This window comes from Ornithorhynchus anatinus, chromosome 2 (genome assembly GCF_004115215.2).
Source record: "Ornithorhynchus anatinus isolate Pmale09 chromosome 2, mOrnAna1.pri.v4, whole genome shotgun sequence".
In the NCBI taxonomy this organism is placed as follows: Eukaryota; Metazoa; Chordata; class Mammalia; order Monotremata; family Ornithorhynchidae; genus Ornithorhynchus; species Ornithorhynchus anatinus.
Genome location: NC_041729.1, coordinates 79,316,933 through 79,339,482, shown reverse-complemented (window position 1 = coordinate 79,339,482; position 22,550 = coordinate 79,316,933). Strand labels below are relative to the sequence as shown.

Below are 22,550 nucleotides of genomic sequence, written 5' to 3'. Positions count from 1 at the left end.
GAATGAGAGGGAGGAGTCAAGGATAACACCAAAGTTATGGGCTTGTGAGACAGCTTGTGTTAAGCACTTATTATGTAGCAAGCACTTTGCTAAGCAGTGAGGTATAGTCATTAAACCATATTTATTGAGTGCTTACTGTGTGCAAAGTACTGTACTAAGTGCTTGGGAGAGTACAATATAAAAATAAACAGACACATTCCCTGCCCAATGAGCTTACAGTCTAGAAGACGGGTATAAAATTAGATATATCTCTGTCCCACATAAGGCTCATAGTTTAAAGAGGAAAGAGAAAAAATATTTAATTCCCATTTTATAGGTTGGGAAACTGAGGCAAGGAGAAGTCAAGCAACTTGTGTAAGGTCACACAGCAGGCAATGATTAGATCCCAGACCTCCGACACCCAGTCCTGTGTTCTCTCCACTAGTCCATACTGCTGCTTCTAAGCAGCAGAATTCTGAACAGAATTGTATGATGGCATTTAAAATGTTTATTATTGTAGAATAAAAATAAAATGGAATGCAATTATAGGTGGTCTCCAAAACTTTAACATTTTAACTTTTCTCTGTGAGCTTCCCTGTTTTTCTATGATTTATTATGCATTTCTATAATTGTGCAATTATGCCCAATTATGTAATTTGCATAAATTGTATCATTATGAACGTTATTTAACTAAATGAAGAAAAATACCTGATGTAGCTACGATTTACTATTTTTTAAGTTCACAATGTCTCCCATTCTATGAACACATTTTCAAAATGACAAAAATGATTAGCTTAGCAAGGGTCATATAGCTGTAAAAAATGAGCTGAATTTCTTTTCTCCCTCCCGATTCGTGTAGCATGTAGCTGAAGCTAGCTTTCTCTTGGAGACTCTCTCTGTTCCAAAGAAACCTGATTTTAATTTCTCAGGAAAGCTTTCTTCAATTAAGCTCTTTTTGGAAGAAGTTATTCCCACCCTATTCACCCTCCCCTCTGTGTTTGTCTATGCATTTAGGTCTGAATCACTTCAAAAGCACTTTGATATTCACCCTACCCCCATCAAACTACAGTTAATATGTATACTCTATACTCTGCCACTTCCACTATCCATGATTTATACTAGCACCCTTCCCCCTCACCAGATAATAAACTCCTTGAGGGCAGGGATTATGTCTACCAACCTTATTGTATTGTACTCACTTAGGACGGTGCTCTGCCCACAATAAGAGATCAATGCATGCTACTGATGGATCAAAGTTTTGAAAAATAATTCTTTTCTTTAGGGCTTTGTAATTGGTCAATCTTTATCCAAGTTAACCTCCAGCTCTGTTTAACAGAAGCATCCCAAATATGGCAGCCATACATACTACAATATCAGTTTCTGCTCCCCAGTGCAAGACAAGAAGGATTGGTAAACAGCTCCATAGTGTAGAGGCAGAAAAAATGTTTGGGGCCAAACCACATCATACAGTTTGGAAATGTTGCCCAACACCAGATGATGCCCTGGAATTTACCTCAAACAGCAATTCCCATAAAGAAAGCATTAAACAGACTGTGACTCTTTTAACTTCTTTTAGTCTAGCCACTTACTATACTGGGCCCAGGCACTTCTGTTTTTGCTAATATGTGTGACTGTGGTAAATTGCTATGTAAATCCTGATAATTGCTAATAATCATCATCATATGTCAGAGACAAATATATCAGGTCTTTTCAGCAAATTCACTTTCCTAAATTATCTGAATTCTTTAATCAGGAGTGAAAGAGAGATGCCTCTTAAGTCCCTGGAGTTTACTATATTGATCCAAATTTGTTTCTTCCGCTGTAGTGCCTCTCTTTGTCTTCTTATTCATTTATTGACAATATTGACAAAATCCAGAGGGTGATTAAAAGAATGAATTTTAACTTTGTTTTCTTCAAAATAATTAATCTTCTTTACAATCTCTTTACAGTCTTTTGAAGGAAAGTGTGTTGGGTTATTTTATTTGTAAGATTGATAGGTATAAACACAAGCATACACCCTTCTCTGACCAAGCAGGAGAATTACTTTTGGAGATTAACAGAAGAAAGAGCCAGAGGTGAAGAAGAAATTCATTGAGGATTTCAAGTGACAAGTTCCTGTAGCAGTAAATCATTTTCGAAAGGGTATATTCTGGTCCTAGTAACATTTCCTTAGGCATTGAGTGTTGCTGGGAAAGGCAAACTAGATTAATAGTAAATTTTGTTTGGTAGGAGTCCAGTAATCAGCATTAGTAATCACAAAAGGACTATATAATTGCATGGGGAAAAACCTTTTAAGTACAACAGGGCTTTGTGTTTGGAATGCAGCATCATATAACATGGAGAAGGTGTCAGACTTCAGAATTTTTCTCTTAAAGGATCAAATGAATCCCTCTTAGCAATTGTTGGAGGTTATTGATGTCTTGCTCTTGCATAAATAAAACTGTTTTAGGTCCATATTGAGAAAACTGGAAAAAGTTGAAGAACTGGTTTCATGACAAAAACTTGACCAGTTTATTCCCAGTCCATGACTTCCACAGGTGGGATATTTGGGGGGGCCTTAGTAAGGGTTCCAAAGTTCCTGGGAATCTTGCCTTGAATCAGCCTTCCGGGTTTACGTTGTATCCCAAGATGCCACAGAATCCACCTGACTTGCCAGACAACCTCTAGGCAGAGGTTGGAGTGATCAGGTCAGACCTTCTAGGGCCATCTGGGGTCTGACACCCATCTAGCCTTCTCTCCCAGAGTTTGGACATAACCTAATGACCTGTGTGGAGATGTAGAGAAGGGGGTCTAAGGACTCAGCGTATCAATCAATCAATGTTATTTACTGAGCACTTACAGCATGCAGCACACTGTACTAAGTACAACGTAACAGAGTTGGTAGACGTAATCCCGGCCCATAAGGAACTTACACTTTAGAGGGGAGACAGACATTATAATAAATTTCCAATGTGTACATAAATGCTGAGGGTGGAGGGGAATAAAGGTTGTAAATCCAAGTTCAAGGGTGATTAGGAAGAGAGAGGGAGTAGGGGAAATGAGGGCTTAGACGGGGAAGTCGCCTTGGAGTAGATGTGATTTTACTTGGGCTCTGGTGGCGGTGAGTGGAGTGGTAGTGTATAGGATATGAAGGGGGAAGGAGTTCTAGGGCAGAGGCATGATGTGGGCAAGGGGTCAGCAGCAAGATATAAGAGATTGAGGTATAGTAGTAGGTTGGCATTAGGGGAGATAGGAGGAGGCAAGGTTATTGAATGCTTTAAAGCCAATTGTAAGGAGTTTCTGTTTGATGTGCAGCTGGACTGGCAACCACTGGAGGTGCTTGAGGAGTGGGGAAACTTGGCCTGAATGGTTTTATAGGAAAATGATCTGGTCACCAGAGTGAAATATGGACTAGGTTCAATAGAGACAGGAGGCGGGGGACCAGCAAAGAGACTGATGCAGTAGTCAAGGAGGGTTAGGGTAAGTGCTTGAATCAAGCACTATAAGTACTGTAATAGCAGTTTGATTGTCAAGGGAAGGGTTGAGTTTAGTGATGTGAATATGTGGACTAAATGAGAGAGAGAAGTTGAGGATAATGCCAAGGTTATGGGCTTGTGAGACAGGGAAGATGGTGGTGCTGTCTACAGTAATGGGAAAGTCAAGGGAAGGACAGGGTTTGGGTGGGAAAGTGAGGAGTTCTGTTTTGGATTTATTAAGTTTGAGGTGTCGGCAGGACATCCAAGTACAGGTGCCCTGAAGGCAGGAAGAAATAGGAGACTGTGGAGAAGGAGAGAGATAGGGGTGGAGCTGTAGATTTGGGAGTCATCTCTGTAGTGATGGTTGAAGCCATGGGAGAGAATGAGTTTTCCAAGGGAGAGGATGTAGAAGGAGCATTGAATTGAACCTAGAAATAAGCCTTGAGGGATTTTCACAGGTAGGGGCTGGGAGGTGGAGGAGGAGCCTGTTAAAGATACTGAGAATGAGTGTCCAGAGAGCTACAAAGAGAAGCAGCATTTGTTTGTTACATTCATCACACTATACTACCATTCACCAAATCACTCTCTGGACCAAATAAGTTTGGTATATTCAGTCACAGATAGCATTCACTCCTCAAATTCCTCTTGTGAATTGCTGGCTTGCTGCCTGCCATAAAAATCCTCTTAGTTTCTTTGTCAGACTCCTAGAGCAGATGAAGTGTCTTTAAGAAATACAACATGGCCTAGGGGAAAGAGCACAGGCTTGGAAGTCAGAGGAGCTGGGTTCTAATCCCAGCTTCCCCATGTGCCTGCTGTATGACCTTGGATAAGTCACTTAACTTCTCTGTGAATCAGTTTCACATCTGCAAAGTGGGGAGTCAATATCTTTTCTCCTTCCTACTTAAACTGGGAGTCTCATGTGGGACCTGATTATCTTGTATCTACCCCAGTGCTTAGTACAGCATCTGGCACATAGTAAGTGCTTAACAAATACCACAATTATTATTATTTTCATTATTATTATTAGGAATCTGTTGTTCATGGGACAAATCTTTTACAATATCAACCTGTGGCAAGCTTGCAACAGCATGAGCATGGCCTGACCAGATGGTAAAGGAGACTGAGAGCTGCTGGATAATTGCCCACCATCAGCAGGTCACGAGCGCCAACAAATCTGTGGGATTTATTTGCCATGATTTCTATGGACTTTTATGAAAAAGTATTTGGAGAGAGGAGGTTTTAATGAATTAAAACAACAGAACTTAAAGCTGTTGCATAAATCTTTGGTAAGAAATCCTAATTGTCACCCCCGATCAGTCACATAGTTATGAGACATTGGAGGATGCAGGCAGTTTAAGGTTTTAGATTTCATTTTACCAGATTACTGCTCTGATTTCCTACTACAACTCAGTCCACACACTTTGCTCCTCTATTGTCAATCTACTCACTGTACTTCAATCTCGTCTATCTTGCCACTTACACTTTGCCCACATCCTGCTTCTGGCCTGGGAGTCTCCCTTCATATCTGACAGATGATCACTCTCCCCCATCTTCAAAGCCTTCCCTGAAAAAGCCCTCATTTCCTCTTCTCCCACTCTTTTCTGCATTCATTCATTCATTCATTCATTCATTCAATCATTTATTGAGCGCTTAATGTGTGCAGAGCACTGTCCTAAGCACTTGTGGAGTACAATTCAGCAACAAATTGAGACAATCCCTGCCCACAATAAACTCACAATCTAGAAGGGAGGAGAAAGACATCAAAACAAGTAAACAGGCATCAGTGACCTTGGACCTCCATTTGTACCCTTTATTCCACAGCACTTTTATACATATGTGTAATTAATTTATTCATATTAAAATTATAGTGAGCTTTTTTGGCATAATGTCTTTACATCTAAAAATTGGGTTCCTCAAGAACTTTCAACCCATGCCTTCAAGATTACCATAGAATATTTAGAATGTGGTATGACTCAAACCTTGGGCTCTCAGAGGCATTTCTTTGGTTTGTAAAGAAATTTGAAGTGGATAATCTGAACAACTGAGAATTATTTAGCAGCAGTTTGGGAGGTGGTCCTGAGTTTAGCTATAAATTACTATTTTTGCTATTCATGGCAGGTGGCTCTCGATCATCAACAACTGTGATCTAACTAAAGACTCCCTTGCCTCTATAAATATGCAGATTGCTAAAATTACTAGTTTATTGCTATTCCTGCCAGCAAGATTCTTATTATTTCTATATGCTGGAGAAGCAGAGTGACCTAGTGGAAAGAGCAGGAACCTGGGAGACAGAGGTCCTGGGTTCTAGAGTTGGGATTAGAGCAGGCCACTTGAACAAAACACAATTTCTCTGTGCCTCAGTTCTTTCTCTGTAAACTGAGGATTAAATCCTACTTAGGGACCCAAATGGGACAAGGATCATGACCACCCTAATTATCTTGTATCTGCCTAGGCACTTATAGTGCTTGACACATAGTAAACACTAAACAAATACCATGATCATTAATTATTAGTATTTTGGTAGCACAATATATGGTGTTGGCAATAGTTTGGATTTGCTATTGAAGAAGATCTGTTCAGCCGCTACATATTTGTAAGCTTCCAGGTCTCCCCTAAAATGGAAAGGGGTGACAGTTTCATTGATATATTACCTAAGAAAATCTCAGACCCAGCACCAACATTGTTTATCCAGACCAGTCTAAGCAAACACTTTATGAACAGAAGCTTTCAAGCTTGAAGCTGTTGCACAGATCTTTGGTAAGAAATCCAAATTGCCACCCACTGATCAGTAGCATAGTTATGAGATGCTGGAGCACTCAGGCAGTTTAAAGGTTTCAGGTTTCAGCTCTGATTTCCTACTTCAACCCAGTCAACATACTTCTCTAATGCCAGCCTATTCACTGTACCTCAGTCTTGTCGATCTTGCCCCGACCTCTTGCTCATGTCCTGTCTCTTGCCTGTAACTCTCCATTCATATCCGACAGATCAATATCTCCATCTTCAAAATCTTCTCTGACTAAACCCTCATTTCCTCTTTTCCCACTCCTTTCTGCATCACCCTTGGACTAGTATTTGTACCCTTTATTCTATCCACCTCAGCCACACAGCACACACATAGATAGATAGATAGATAGATAGATAGATAGATAGATAGATAGATAGATAGATAGATAGATATTAAAGTCTGTTTCCCCCCTGTAGACTGTAAGCTTGTTGTGGGCCGGAAACATATCTACTAACTCTGTTATATTGTGCTCTCCCAAGTGCTTAGTACACTCAACAAATATGATTAATAGGTTACCTTGAGTAGAAGACAAGATAGAGCAGGGGTGAAGCCTCCAGTGGGGTGGAACTAAAAACAGAAGTGGAAAAAAGAGGAGTGCTAAACAGAAACATATAGAGAATTTGTATATTAGAGCACTCAGTTGCTCATCAAAAATCAAAACTTAGATGACAATTTACTTATTCCAGCTTTTAGAACAATGCTTGGCACATAGTAAGCACTTAACAAATGCCATTATTATTATTATTATTATTATTATTATTATCATTACTATTAAATCCCCAATTCTCATTTTAAGTTCTGAAATATGTGTGTGTTCTAATAACTATCTTTTAAAAGTTTAATGGTGACTTTCATTAGTTCCCCTTCCATGGCTCTATGCATCTAATCTTCCTGTTCACATTTTCTATTATTTTTAATGAAGTCTTCATTCTGGGGCTTCATTCTAAATCCAAAAATGTTCCTTTAATATTGAAACCAAGGCATTTGGTTGGAAATGTTGAAAGGTATTTTTGATGTAGACAGCAACTCAGTGTCATTCAGTGTTCAGTGCCCTAGCCTCTCCGTCACACCTATGTGGCTGGCACAGCAATGGACAGTGAGTGGCATCATAAGAGGCTGAAGGCACAGGCTCTTCTGCACCATACTTCATTCATTCATACATACATTCATTCATTCATTCATCCATTCAGGCATATTTATTGAGCACTGACTGTGTGCAGAGCATTGTAATAAGAGCTTGGGAGAGTACACTATTACAGTAAACAGACACATTCCGTGCCCGCAATGAGTTTATGGTCTAGCAGGGAGTCAGACATAAATAAAAATAAATAAATTATATATAGGTACAAAAGTGCTGTGGGGCTGAGAAAGGGGATAAATAAAGGGAGCAAGCCAGGGTAACGGAGTTGGGAGCATGAGTCCATTGTTTGGTAGGGATTGTCTCTGTTGCCAAATTGTACTTTCCAAGCACTTAGTATAGTGCTCTGCACACAGTCAGTGATCAGTAAATACGATTGAATGAATAAATGGGCACCTTAGAACCATAGCAGCAGCCCTTCAATCTCTGTTAACTATTCATTATCTCTTTCTATGACAAGCACATCCCTGACAGTGAAACAGGGGTACTGAGCAATGCCGAAAGAAAAGGAAATAGATGTGCCGCAGGACCCGTAAGTGTTTAGGTATAATACTACTTTGCTACTAGTCGTAGTAATGATACAGAATACCTTCGGAGAGTAATGCACTGTAATAAATGCTTGGGAAGGTACAAGCAGTAGTATCACTAATACTAGTTGAAATTAACTATAATAAGCTGGGGAATATGTAATAAGGAAGCACACTCAGATCTGCCCTAATGTGTTTTTTTCACTGTGGTTTTGGCTATAAAGTTGTCTAGGCAATCAGGGGAATGTTCATCTGAAAGCGTGAGCCTGTTTGCTCTCCGAGCTGTCAGAATAACTGATTTGTGTGCGTGTGCATGGTGTTCAATATGGTGAGTAATACAATCTGAGATTTCAGTAATGCAGGATTTTACAAGAACACAATCCTGGTGTTTTAAAAGAGCTGAATGTAGTAATCAAGAGGGCCCAGAAGAAAAAGAATTCTTACACGCATACACAAGAGAAGCAATGATGAACGAATGCCCTTGATTATTTGAGTGGAGATTCCCTATCTGTTGAAAGAGAGTTGGCTAAGTAGTGTGAGAGTTTCTATAGCGGTGATCATGTAGTACTTCCAATGTCATCCAGTACCACAATCTTTCCAATGATAAGGTATTCACAGCTCATACTTATTCCTTTTACTGAAAAATGTTCTTCGTTGTAATTGGTGTGTGTACCAGTCTTCAGCTTCCCAGTTGGTACAACTTAATTATCATGGTGGTCACTTAATATTATTAATAATAATAATAATGGCATTTGTTAAGCACTTACTATGTGCCAAGCACTGTGCTAAGGGCTGGGGAGGATACAATGTAATCAGGTTGTCCCATGTGGAATTCACAGTCTTAATCCCCATTTTACAGATAAGGTAACCGAGGCACAGAGAAGTGAATCAACTTGCCCAAAGTCACACAGCTAACAAGTGCCGGGGCCGGGATTAGGACCCATGACCTCTGACCTCCAAGCCCGTGCTCTTTCCACTGAGCCATGCTGCTTCTCTTCACTTGTAAGGTCCATGCCCAGATAAATGTGAGATTGCTGGTTGGCATTGCCTTTTAAGTGCCACACCCTAGAACAGATGGGAGGCTGGATAGCTACCAGATTTGGGGCACAAATTCACAATCCCAAAGACCTGGTTTGGCTCAGGGTGGTATCAGGGGTAGATAGCCATGGTGGCAGAAGGGAATCCAGCAGGATGAGCAGCAATTCAAACGAGCCGAAGATGCAACAGCTGTAGGGACAGGGCCACGCCCATTACCACCCTGTTCACTCCTTCTGCCGCTGCTCCGCTTTCCTCGTCTTTCTGCCACAACCACAGACTGTGTTTTCCCAGGAAATTTGCACTGAAAAAGACCTTGGAAATAAGGGATGTGCAGATGTCCACTATATGTGGGCATTGAGGCAGTTGCTCCCACACTATTTTGAGGTAAGACTCTGACTTGCTATTTCATGCCTCTGACAAGACCTGGCAGTTTCCCATCAGGGCTGAAAAGACCCAGAATGGAGAATTTCTGGCCAATTAGCTCTTTGAAGCCCTTCTCTTCCCCAGTCCACTTTTCATTCCAACCCTCAAAAATGAAAAGTTGGCATCTCTGAAAGTCTGTGGCATTGAGCAAGGCAGCAACAAGGTAATGAGGCCAGTGCTCTGTTGGCTCATTTCTTCTTCATTGCTGCTTCTGCTACTGTGTCTGAGCCTCTTTGTGAGGGCATATGCATATATACATCCTTTTCTGCTCCACCTTAATTGCCTGAAGACAACAAATGTAGCCTAGTGTAAAAAGCATGAGCCTTGGTTGTCAGAGGATCTGGGTTCTGATAAATTTTCCCCTAAACTTTTTTACAGAAAATCCGTTTCCACAAAAAATTCAATCCCTCTGTGAAAGAAAAGATTTTCTAGTAAAATAGTGTACCCCACCTATTAATTATGGAGGGTATTGCCTGCTTGGTATTTATAATTTTCATGTCTACAGCAGTGAATATTAGCTGCCATTTCTGAAGCACTTGAACATCATAAATTATTGAGGTTCCATTTCCTGTTGATTGGCAAGGACCAGCGATACTGGAAGAAAACAGTAATGGGAGAAGGGCATGAGTTCTGTACCATTAAGTTTTTCTGGTGTAAATTTCAGTTCAGTGTATTATACTGGCTTTTAACAAGTACTTATTGACATCAGCATTTGGAATTATATAGAACTAGTGTATATACTGTAGTTTTAAATATGTCAAATTTGCCATTTGGGCGAAGAAGTCAGAATCCTACCCTGCTTTCCCAGCCTCTGTGATGCTATTTTTTTTTTGTCTTTAGTCTTTCCAGTCTGTACTGCACAGAATATCTGTACAAAATGTCTCACATTCTTTCTGCTCTCATGGCTCCATTCTTCCAAACCTCCCAAGAAAGATCTGGCCATTTTTAATCTTTTCCGGCTTGCAAAGGTATGGACTTTGTTATAATTTTGAAAGGAGACTTTTGGTGAAGGTCTACTGGAAGGAGTGGATTTCCAGAAGGACTCTGAAGATGGGTATAGCTATGTTGAGGTGGCTACATTCTTGTGGACACTGATTTTATTCATTCAATAGTATTTATTCAGTGCTTACTATGTGGAGAGCACTGTACTAAGCGCTTGGAATGTACAAATCGGCAACAGATAGAGACAGTCCCTGCCCATTGACGGGCTTACAGTCTAATCAATTTTAGTATTCATTGTCTTCAGTACCTCTCACAAGCATGAGCACAGTTATTTCTTACTATGCAGCTTCACCCCACATCCAGATTGGCTCATGCTGTCAACAGAGCATTCCCTCATTTTGTTGCCACCTTTTTCAAAATGCCCAGTGAAAACATGCCTTTATTTTCTTAATGGTATTTGTCAAGTGTTACTATGTGCCAGGCACTGTACTAAGTGGTGGGGTAGGGACAAGCTAATCAGTTTGGACACTGTCCATGTCCCGCATAGAGTTCAGAGTCTTAATCCCCATTTTACAGATGTGGGAACTGAAGCACAGAGAAGATAATTTACTATCCCAAGGTTGCACAGCAGACAAGTAGCGGTACTGGGATTAGTTCCCAGATCCTTCTAACTCCCAGGCCCCCTGCTTTATCCATTAGGCCATGCTGTTTTCTGCATTCTGGCAGATCTACATACTTTATAAAAATGGACTGGAATTTGATCCCACAAGTGGGGTAAATCAGTCAATCACTGGTATTTATTGAGCCCTTACAGCATGCAGAAAGTACTGTACAACAGAGTTGGTAGGCACAATCTCTTTACATAAGGTGCTTATACTGTACAGGGAGAGACATACATTAAAATATATTAGGACTATGGGAAATAGCTGAGTAATAAAATAAACATTTGCTTTTTGTGTTATTTCCAAGAAATCTAGGGCTAGTATGTCAGATAATTATCACTTTTAGATTCATATAATAAAAATTAGGAGAGTTATGGACTGACTGAAGATTCTATTTTTACTGCCTTGCTGAATCTCTAGCTAAGCGAGATATCCAAAAAACTTATCTGTACCCACTATGAGATTTTCGTGAGAAAGAAGGGTAATGTGGATATGAGTGGGGGAGGAAATATTTTCAGCATAGGGAAAGAGAATTCAGCAATCAGTTCTCTGTAATTAATGCAGAATTGAAAGCTCAAAATCCAGACGGTCAATGATGTGTTCAATAACTCGTGGCGAGATCTCTTTCTCAGTAATGCTTATCTTTCCAAGGGGCATAGTTAATTTCTTCAGTAGTCTGTGAATTATTACAGAAATTACAAATCTACTAGAAAATCTATACAACTAATTGTAAATTAATAGATTTCTAAGTGTGAAGGAGCACGTAATAATGTAGATGAGTTCTTTAAAGAACACACACTTCTGTTATCAGGGACTCAGGGTCTCCAGCTGTTTTATATGACATCTTCAAGTGTAAACACATTTCTTTCTTTCCCCCCCACTACTGACTTAGTCTGCCACTGCAGTGCATAACATTTCCATTAGCCTCCTACTGTTAAATCATGGAGTAGCCATAATCAGGAAAAATATCCAGCATGCAAACAAACTAATAGAACAGCAACTGGGGCTACTGCCCATATCACAGGCATTTTAATGGGAGCCACTGGCCTTCAGGGTCAAGGAGGAAAACTTTACAATAACTGCAACATGATAGCTAGCCTGGATGTGTGTGTATATGTGTGTGTGTGAAAGAGAAAGAATGCATGTGTTTGTATGTACGTGCTCATCTTCTTATGTTGGAGATATAAAGACGGAGTTTGTAACTATCAGTGTTTCTAATATATCTCAGTCTCAGGTTCAGTAGCAGTTTTTATACAAATCCTGTTCTTTCCAGGTGATTTATGAAATCATAGGATTGTGGGTAAAGGACCAGTAATAATAATAATGGGCTTACTTCTATATTTTAGAGAGTTTCTATAGGATTACATAAAGCAAAGGCGATATATCAACAGTGATCAGTTTGACACTTCTGTCACATAGTAACCTATGTATGTGAACTCATCACACACTTTAGAAAAAAGGAGAATCAAGCTCAAGTTTACCAACTAAACTAGTGTAATTTTCCTACAGATACTGAATTTTCCTGTTGACTGATTATATGCATTTCAATTTGATTGTATTACTAGTTGAAATCAATCAATCATATTTATTGAGTACTTACTATGTGCAGAACACAGTACTGAGCACTTGGGAGAGGACAATATAATAGAGTTGATCAATATGTTCCCTGCCCATAGCAACCTTACGGGCTAGACAGAGAGACAGACATTTGTAGTAAGTGCTGTGGGCCTGAGGGAGGGGGTGAATGGAGGGATAAATCCCAATGCAAGGGAGTCACAGAAGGGAGTGGGAGAAGAAGAAATGAGGGTTTAGTTGGGGAAAGCCTCTTGGAGGAGATGAGATTTTACTAAAGCTGTGATAATCTGTAGGATATGAAAAGAGAGGGCATTCCAGGCCAGAAGTAGGATGTGGGTGAGGATTCAGCAGATAGGCAAGATTGAGGTACAGTGAGTAGACCGACATTAGAGGAATGAAGTGTATGTGTTAGCTGTAGTAGGAAATCAGGTGCAACAAACCAGATATAAAAGAGGTTTTTGTACATTACTTTTGTCCTGTGTGGTTTCAGAATATGACAGGCTGAATATATGAGTGGTCATTTCAACCACAAGTCAATAAAGGTAAATCTTTTTGATACGATGTAATTTTAAAGATTCCATAATTAACTATTATTGTTTTGTGGTTATGGAGCACCCAGCAAGTACTTGGTGAGGTAGCAAAAACCTCACAGCCTCTCCATGGTAAGCTTCTTGAGAACAGAGATCATATGTATATATATATATATACATACTTTACTGCTGTATTCTCCCATGTGCTTAACAAGTGTTTCCCTCACAGTAAGCACTTGATAATTGATTGATTGACTGGTTCCTTCCCTCTGTGTGCTTTCATTCTTCAGAATAGTGTCATACCAACAGGTTAAAACTCCCTGGCAGTCAAGCCTTGGGGCTGTCCAGATGATCATTTTACTGAAATTTCACTAGCTCAGAATGGTCCTCTTCCTCTTTCTCATTCTCATCCTGAGTACTCTCTTTAGGCTCAGGGGAAAGAGCACGGGCTTTGGAGTCAGAGGTCATGGGTTCGAATCCCGGGTCTGCCACTTGTCAGCTGTGTGACTGTGGGCGTCACTTAATTTCTCTGTGCCTCAGTTGCCTCATCGGTAAAATGGGGATTAAGACTGTGAGTCCCACGTGGGACAACCAGATTCCCCTATGTCTACCCCAGCACTTAGAACAGTGCTCTGCACATAGTAAGCGCTTAACAAATACCAACATTATTATTATTACTAAGGATGTCCAGAACTGACCTGATCAGAATCCCCATGTCTTTGAAAAATTTGCTCAGAACTCCACCTGTCATTTTCTGCATGTCCCCATGAGAAGCAGCATGGCCAAATAGAAAAAAAACAACCAGGCCTTAGAGTCATAGGACCTGGGTTCTAATCCTGGCTCTGTCACTTACTTGCTTGGACAAGTCACTTGATTTCTCTCAGCCTCAGTTTCCTTAACCATAAAATGGGGATCCAATGCCTGTCCTTCCTCCTACATTGACTGTGAGTCCCATATGGGACAGGGACTGTGTCTGACCTTTTTATCTGGTATCTACCAAAAGTAGCCTCAATTGCACAAGTCAAAGAGCTTTCTGGACAGGGAGAAGGCCCCAAGGGCTGGACAACCTCCCCTACGCCTCCCCACCCAACCCGCACAGTTTCATCAAATGACACCTAGCAGGGTGACAGAGGACTCATTTAGCCCCTGAATAACAGAAGCAAATGACTTCCTGCATCTGGCTGTGGTTGCACTCCATACTAATGCCCCAAACATTCAATTATTCAGTGACAATCATTGATATTTTTTAAATGCTTACTGTTTGCAGATTATTCCCAAATCCTTCCTATTATCTTCTGTCACATAATCACTCTCTTCCCTGCTCCCAAAAAATTGGGTTTCCCCACCTGGAAACTCCAACAACTTTCTTTCAGGACCTCCAACCCACATACTTTCCCAGAAGCCACTGAGGCAGCACCTGTTTCAGAAACTTCCACACCAGAGCAGCTCAGGTTAGGCTGGGTGATTACTTGAGAAACTAGGATGTCTCTAAGGTCACCACTGTCCTCCTGCTAGTCAAATCCACAGGTCTTTAAAACAGTCTGTCCTAATTCTCCTTGACTCTTTAACTGCTTCTGCCACCAGGGATCACTATCTCCTCTTTGAAACACTAGCAGGCTTCAGTTTTGGGGACGAGGTATTTATCTGACTGCTCCCCATTTTCATTCATTGGCTCCTCTTCTACCTTTTTATCCTGAATTGTAGGTGTCATACAGGCTCTGTTCAGGGTCCCCGGATTATGTCTCATGTCTTGAGCTTCCACTTGCAGGCAGGTGGATCTAATCTACCCCTACAGCACTTACCTCTCATCTTCATTCATTCAGTCTTATTTATTGAGAACTTACTGTGTGCAAAGCACTGTACTGAGCACTTACCTGACCTGCAATCTCATATCACCTCTTGCCTCAAACACTACTACACTTGGATGTTTTGTTCAAAATTAGCATGTCTAAAACAGACCTAATCATCTTCCCTCTGAAATCTCCTCTTCCTCCTCCTAACGCTCCTGTCTCTATCCTAACACCACCATCCTCCCTGTCTCTTAAGCCCTAACCTCGCCATCATCCTTATCACTGCCATCATCACCACCCTTTTGCTCTCTCAGTCTACTGCCAAATCATCCCAGGTCATCCCACACACATCTCCCTGATTGACTCCTATATTTTCATTCGAACAGCCACCTCTGGGGCACAAACTCTGATCGTAGCAGAGCTGGACTCTTGTATCAGCCTCCTCTCTTTCCTTCCTTCGGCACCTAGCAAAAATCATCTCATGTAGCCAATCTGTTCTCTTAATCCTGCTGTAACTCAACTTGCTCACTTCATCCCTCTAACCTACACTTACTTCACGCTGGCTGTTCCCCCCAGATTGAAACCAAATTACAGTGACTAGATTTTAAGATGCTTGAGAGCAGGGATCATGTCTATTTATTATTTTCTCCCAAGTGCTCAATACACAGTAAACACCGTTGATTGATTGTCTCATTAAAACTCCCTTCCCAAATATGACAGATTGCAGCTCTCCCTATATTCAAAACTCTTTCGAAATAATAATGATGGTATTTGTTAAGTGCTTACTATGTGCCAAACACTGTTCTAAACACTACAATCCCACCTTATCCACTAAACTTTGTGAATAATTCCCAGCATACCAAGTTGAATAAACCCATCAGCCATGTTTTAACACATTCATATTTATTTGTATCCATCTACTGCACTTCTGGGCTCCTCTCAGGGTGGCAACTAGAGAGTTTCCAGTACTCTACCAGTCTCAGCTATGGGAGGGAGAGTCCTGCAGAGACATACCCATTCCATTCCTAGCTTGGCCAATGGCTAGCAAGTGGAAGGCAATCTGCTATAAGTCAGAACTCACCTGTGCTGGTAAGCAGCAGCATGGGAGAAAGTTGAGGGCAAAGATTCAGGTTTACTGCGCAGAAGAAGGCAATGGTAAACCACTTCCATATTTTTACCAAGAAAACTCTATGGATACACTATCAGAATGATTGCAGATGGACGTGGAGCATTCTGGAAGAAATATGTCCATGGAGTCACTATGGGTCAGAAACGACTCGACAGCATAAGACAAAACTAGACTGCACTTCTGTAAATAAGTGTATGTAACATTGACATTCAGTTATTTTGATTTCTCTGTTTGTTAATACCTCTGTGTCTGCCTCCCCCCCTTAGAAAATAAGCTCCCTGTGGACAGAGGGTGTGTTACTTCATTGTTCAACATTTTCCAGGTGTTTAGTACAATGCATTGCACCTAGTGGGTGCTAAATAACTACTATTACCATTACTGTGTAGCCAAGCAAGAGCAATTTGAGCTGTGTTTTTTCACTCAGGACTTCAGTAGGAGTAGAAACCTCCCATCACTTCATCTCCCTCTTCAGATGGAGAGGACTCCCAATCCTCCTCAGATGCCTAGTGATGAAAATAAAATGATAGTAATAACTGTGGTGTTTGTTAAGCCCTTACTATGTGCCGGACAGTGTACTATGCACTAGAATAGATACAAGATAATCGGGTTGGACATAGTCCCTGTCCCACAAAGGGCTCACAGTCTTAATCCCCATTTTACAGATGAGGGAACTGAGGCCCTACATCACATACCAGACAGGTGGTGGGTGCGAGATTAGAACCCAGGTCCGCCGATTCCCAGCCCCATGGTATTTCCATTAGACCTAGCTGCTTCTCAATTATGTAGTGTCTCTAATACTGGGACCTAATTGCCCATGGGTTTTCTAGAGGACAAAGGAGGGGTCAGAGAGAAGAAAAAGGAATGTCTTCAATGTGCTGGTGTGCCAGCCAATTATACAGAGCTGTCTATATTTGAATAGAATACCCATATTTGAGGAAAAGGCAACCACAACTTTAGGACTAAGGATTCACAGTGTATTTTCACCTTGGATTTTCAACCAGAATTAATAATTTTTGTTACAGAGAGAGTTTTGTGATACTGGTATTTAGTGGGGAGGGATGACTCCTAGCTCACTCAGGCAATGTATTTAAATAGATTGCTTTTATGATTAATTTATACTTGTTGGGTATTTATGTCCTTTTTCCATTGACATAGCAAATACTGGAAGGCTGTGGGAGACAGGAATCCTTGTCTAATCTATCTAATTTCAGAGAACTTCCTATGTGCTACTACATTGCACTTTTTAGCCACTTTCACATGAAAAGCAACTACAGTAGCCATGTCATCTTCAGAAATGTAGACTAAGTATCTTCACCAGTTCTAATAGTGCTATTCGTTGAGTTCCTACTATGTGCCCAGCACTTGTGTAGATACAAGACAGGCATGTGGGACAGAGTCAGTCAGACAGGCATGTGGGACAGAGTCAGTCCCACATGAAATTCACAATGTTAAGTAAGGAGGAACAACAGGAATTAGATCCTTCCATTTTACATATGAGGAAACTGAGACTTGAAGAATTTAAGTGACTTGGGCCAAGGTTACACAGAAGGCACGTGACCAAACCAAGATTAGAACCCAAGTCCTCGGACTCCTAGAAGACACAAAATATTGTATGGAATAATCTGTGGTTCATCTGTCCTTATGTGCAATATCTAGTACAATACTCTGTACCTAGTAGGCCCTCATTAAGTGCTATTTGATGGTAATGATGAAATGCACAATGATCTGAAAGAAGTACTGGGATGGCACAAGCCTTTCTCTTTCTTCAAACATTCAATCGATGGTATTTATTGAGCACTGACTGTGCAGAGCACTGTTCTAAGTGCTTGGAAGAATACAATATAACAGAGTTGGTAGATATGTTCCCTGCCCACAAGGAGCTTACTCTCCCTCTAATCACACACATACTTGGAGCACATATTGGCTGACTTGGATCAGTTTTTGTTTTTCTAAAAATCTTCCTTTCAAATAACCTTCATCTCTTTGTGAAATCATACTGAATGAAAGCCCAAATCTAGTCTACCTCTTATAATTCCCTTTTTGACAATAATGGTCTTGTGCTATTCTCCATGCTACAATTCACATTTTTAAAAGGAACAACCTAGGGATTAAATTTTGGCCATTAAAAATGCATTGACAAGTACATCACCATCTCTGATGCCTTCTTTCACTGGGGGGTTTTAAATGGAGAAAATCCATATATTCCTATTTAACTAGCAGGATGGTTCCAAAACAGTGTGCTGTGAGCAGAAGTACCATTCTAGCTGGTCTGTTCTTTGTGATAAGAGCATCCTTCTTGGAATAGAAATTTTAACATGTATTTATCTTTATTATGCAAAAGCCCCTGGCAAGGAAAGGATGTTTGCATCTTTGGCTTTATGGGACTTTGCATGTCAAAAATATGCAATAATGTGGTGATAGATTGCTGAGAAATATACAGTTCAATAAGCATAACACTGATCCTAGCATGCCTGGACTGATAAGAGGATTTAAAGCAGTACCTTTTCCTGGTTTGACTTACAATATGCTTTAAAGTGAACTTTTTTATTTCTGCGATGGATTGCTGTGAAATTTTACATTGAAAGGCAGAGGAATGTTGTAATTTAACAATTTTGTACATCAGCATGTAGTCAATATTGTAAATATACCTCTCTACAATAATACATGGCTTATTCATTTCACAGACTGAGTTCCAAATACTAATGGCCAAGCTGTTTCATACTGTACACATTTTTTTGAACATAATGGATTTTGTATATGCAAGTTTAAATGAAACCATGATTCAGATTTACTTTGAAACCACCCCCGGGATTATTCCAGATGGAAAGACTGAAGTAGTAAGAAAAAATAATTCTCATTTCAGCCTCTCAAAAAGGAAAAATTAGCTTGACCAAAATGCCATTTTACATTTAATTTAACTCAACGTGACAAACCCAGAATTTTGTAAATCCCTCCTGCTGACTTCCACATTCATACCCGAATGCTTTATTCAAATGATGCCATGGAATTCAATTACAAAACTGAAGACATAAAAGGATCTCTGATTCCATAGATAGAAGACAGGACAAGCTAAGGTCACGGGTGAACAATCCTCCACAATGGAAAGATCTTGTGGAAATCCCAGTCCTGCAAAATGAATGACAAGGCAAAAATGATCTCCTAATAGACACAGCCACATGCCATTTGCATGAGGGAAAAAGCCAGGGGCTCCAGTATCCATTGTTCAAAAAGTAATACTATTGAGAAAAAGGATATGAGATAGCTAACTGGCTTCCTGAAAGGCACCACCATTCAGAGAATTCCTCCAGGATTAAATACTAAATGCTAGAGACACATTTTACTTAATGTTTGTAATACAAAAAAATTTTAGGGAAACGTTGCTAAAGGTATGTTGTAGTTTTGTCAAGGGATTGTTTTTAATGATATTTATTAAGTACTTTCTATGTATCAAGCACTGTACTAAACACTGGGTAGATGAAAATTCATCAGATCAGACACAGTTTCTGTCCCTCATTGAGTTTGCAGTCTAAAGGGGAGGGAGGACATGGGTATTCAACTTTTCATACAGTGTCAAGCATTCCCATACATTCAAATTGCAAAGAGATTTACATTTAGTCCTCTCCAACTGTCACAGAACCACAAAGAAGTGCCAACTGTCAACTAGCTCAGCATCTGCTGAAATAGAAAATATGTTTCTAGTAGCTGATGACCTTTAGTAACAGTAAGCTAACACTCTAGTTATGCTGTCTCATAACTTCCTACTACCCTTTAAAGGTCATTCACATGGGTATCCCATTTCCACAGGAATAAAATATGCCTATACTTTACCATTTTGACATCAAGCAAACTGTGCTGGAGAGGGACAATGATGCCCATACTCTGCACTGGAACACCTATACCCAAATATTTCAGGATTGTTATATATAGATGTAGTGTAGTGAAAAGAACCTTTGAAGTAATAAAGGAAGTCATAGTGGTGGATGTATTGAAAATAAATTGGACCTGGGTTCTAATTCCTCTTCCACACTTGTCTGCTGTTTGACCTTAATTTTAGTGGAATTAGGAGGATTTGTGCAAAAAAGGCATCTGTATGATGACATCACATTATGCTGTATAACAATCTAACAGGTGTCATCATGTGACTCAATGCAGTCTCTGAATGTCATTGCTGGCCACCTTAGTACTGCCAAGACCCTGATTTTCAGTGCCTCCAGATCCAGCTAAAAAGGTCAACTAAATTCTGGGCATCATTAGAAATGGAATGGGGAAACAACACAAAATGCATAGTTTTAAAACAGCATAAAACCAGGGCACATCTGCCCCTAGATTATTACTTGCAATTCTGATTACTAGGAAAATATAAACAGACAAGAAAAGATACTGAAGAGGGATGGAGGAACTTTGATGTAAAATGCTAGATTTTCAGTTGGATAAAACAGAATCTGAAACAACTATGACTGAAGTTTACAAAGTCATGAAAGGTTTAAGTCAAACCAAAGGAAATACTCATTATAATAATAATAATGATGGTATATGTTAAGCATGTACTATGTAAAATGGGAATTAAGACTGAGCCCCACATGGGACATCCTGATTCCCCTGTGTCTACCCCAGCACTTAGAACAGTGCTTGGCACATAGTAAGTGCTTAACAAATACCAACATTATTATTATTATGTGCCAAGCGCTGTTCTAAGTGTTGCGGGAGATACAAGGTAATCAGGTTGTCCCACGTGGGGCTCACCGTCTTAATCCCCATTTTACAGCAGACAAGTGGCTTGCCCAAGTTCACACAGCAGACAAGTGGCAGAGCCGAGATGAGAATCTACGACCTCTGACTCCCAAGCCCGTGCTCTTTCCACTGAGCCACACTGTGAACAGTAAGCATTCAAAATTTGGTATTACAGGAAGTTGTATCTCTAAACTAAGATCTAAATTCTAAGAAACATTCAAGTAAACTCCTGATTGGAGAGTTGTCCATGATGAGTTATTAGGAGGAAAAAATAGGAATGTTAGAGGTACATCTAATATTGAAGATAAGGGCAACCACCCCACTTTTTTCAAGAACTGATACAAGATAATGGGGACACAAGATAATCAGGTTGGACACTGTCCCTGTACCATATGGGACTCACAATATGAGGGGATATGATTTAATCCCCATTTTACAGATGAGGTAACTGAGGCACAGAGAAGTGAAGTGACTTGCCCACAGTCACACAGCTGACAAGTGGCAGAGCCAGGATTCAAACCCATGACCTCTGACTCCCAAGCCCGGGCTCTTTCCACTGAGCCATGCTGCTTCCCGACTTGGCAACAGAAGCTCCAGCAGAAGGGGATTGAGTACCGAAAAATTAGAATACTGGACATTATAGATACCTGCTTGCAATTCCATTCCACAATGGACAGTCTATTATAATACTAAATGACTGGCTACCTAGGTGGATAAACACAGCTATATTTTTAAAAGGCCTTCTTTATCCACTTGAATTTTCCCAAACTAAAGATTGTCTTTCCTCTTGCATGCTGATACATTTTTGAGCTCCCAACTGGATTTTCAGAACTTTTGTTTCCTGAGTTACTGAAACTCTGTTGTCATAAATTTCTACATAAGAGGAGCCTGGGTGTGCATTATAATCTAATAATAATTGTGGTATTTGTTAAGTGCTTACTATGTACTAAACACTGTACTAAGCACTGGGGTAAACACAAGGTAATCAGGTCAGACACTGTCTGACAGTCCATGATTTCAAATATGGCAGGTGGACCCGTATGGAAGTAATATTGTGACAGACACTCACAACCTGTTCTAGAGAACTTAGTCTCACCTTTAAGGCTTTCCTCCATTCTAAGTCTTAATAATAATAATGATGGCATTTGTTAAGCGCTTACTATGTGCCAAGTACTGGAGAGGTAAGCGATGGAGGGGTACAAGGTTACCTTGGGGATCACAGTCTTAATCCCCATTTTACAGATGAGGGAAGTGAGGCACAGAGAAGTTAAGTGACTTGCCCAAAATCACACAGCTAAGTGGCAGAGCTGGGATTAGACCCCATGACCTCTGACCCCCAAGCCCGGGCTCTTTCCACTGAGCCATGCTGCTTCCCTAGTAGGTTACAGCCTTCTTTAGGTTTGTTATTTCAAGTGATCAGTCAATCATATTTATTTAGTGCTTACAGTGTGAAGAGCACTGTAGTAAGTGCTTGGGAAAATACAATATAACAGAGTTGGTAGATATGTTCCCTACCAACAGTGAACTTACATTCTGGGTGGGGGGGAGGGGGGGACCCAGATATCAGTAAAAATAAATAAATTACAGATATGCATGTAATTGTTGTGGGGCTGAGGGAGGGGTGAATAAAGGGTGCAAAGTGACCTAGGTAATGTTTCAGGTGTTTCAGTGGGAAATTCATGGCTGGTTAAATTAAGTAATTCCTGAGCAATACTGAAGCTGGAAGCTAAGTAGGGCTTCCTAAGAATACAATGATTAAATGCTTGTAAAGCTATACCTTCTGTTAAACTTCTAAGAAATACTGGCTTAAACAAGGAGATTTCTATATTTAGGAGTACATGAATCA

General features: G+C 40.3%; 1 protein-coding gene and 1 non-coding gene across 4 annotated transcripts in view; both read left to right on the top strand.

Moving 5' to 3' along the window:
* SASH1 (SAM and SH3 domain containing 1) overlaps window positions 1-22,550 on the top strand; it is a 913,623-nt gene that overhangs the window by 367,153 nt on the left and 523,920 nt on the right. The gene's annotated exons all lie outside the window — the stretch shown is intronic.
* LOC114809742 lies at window positions 15,778-15,915 on the top strand. Its single transcript, XR_003757519.1, has one exon. It is a non-coding gene; the product is annotated as a small nucleolar RNA SNORA7 (small nucleolar RNA).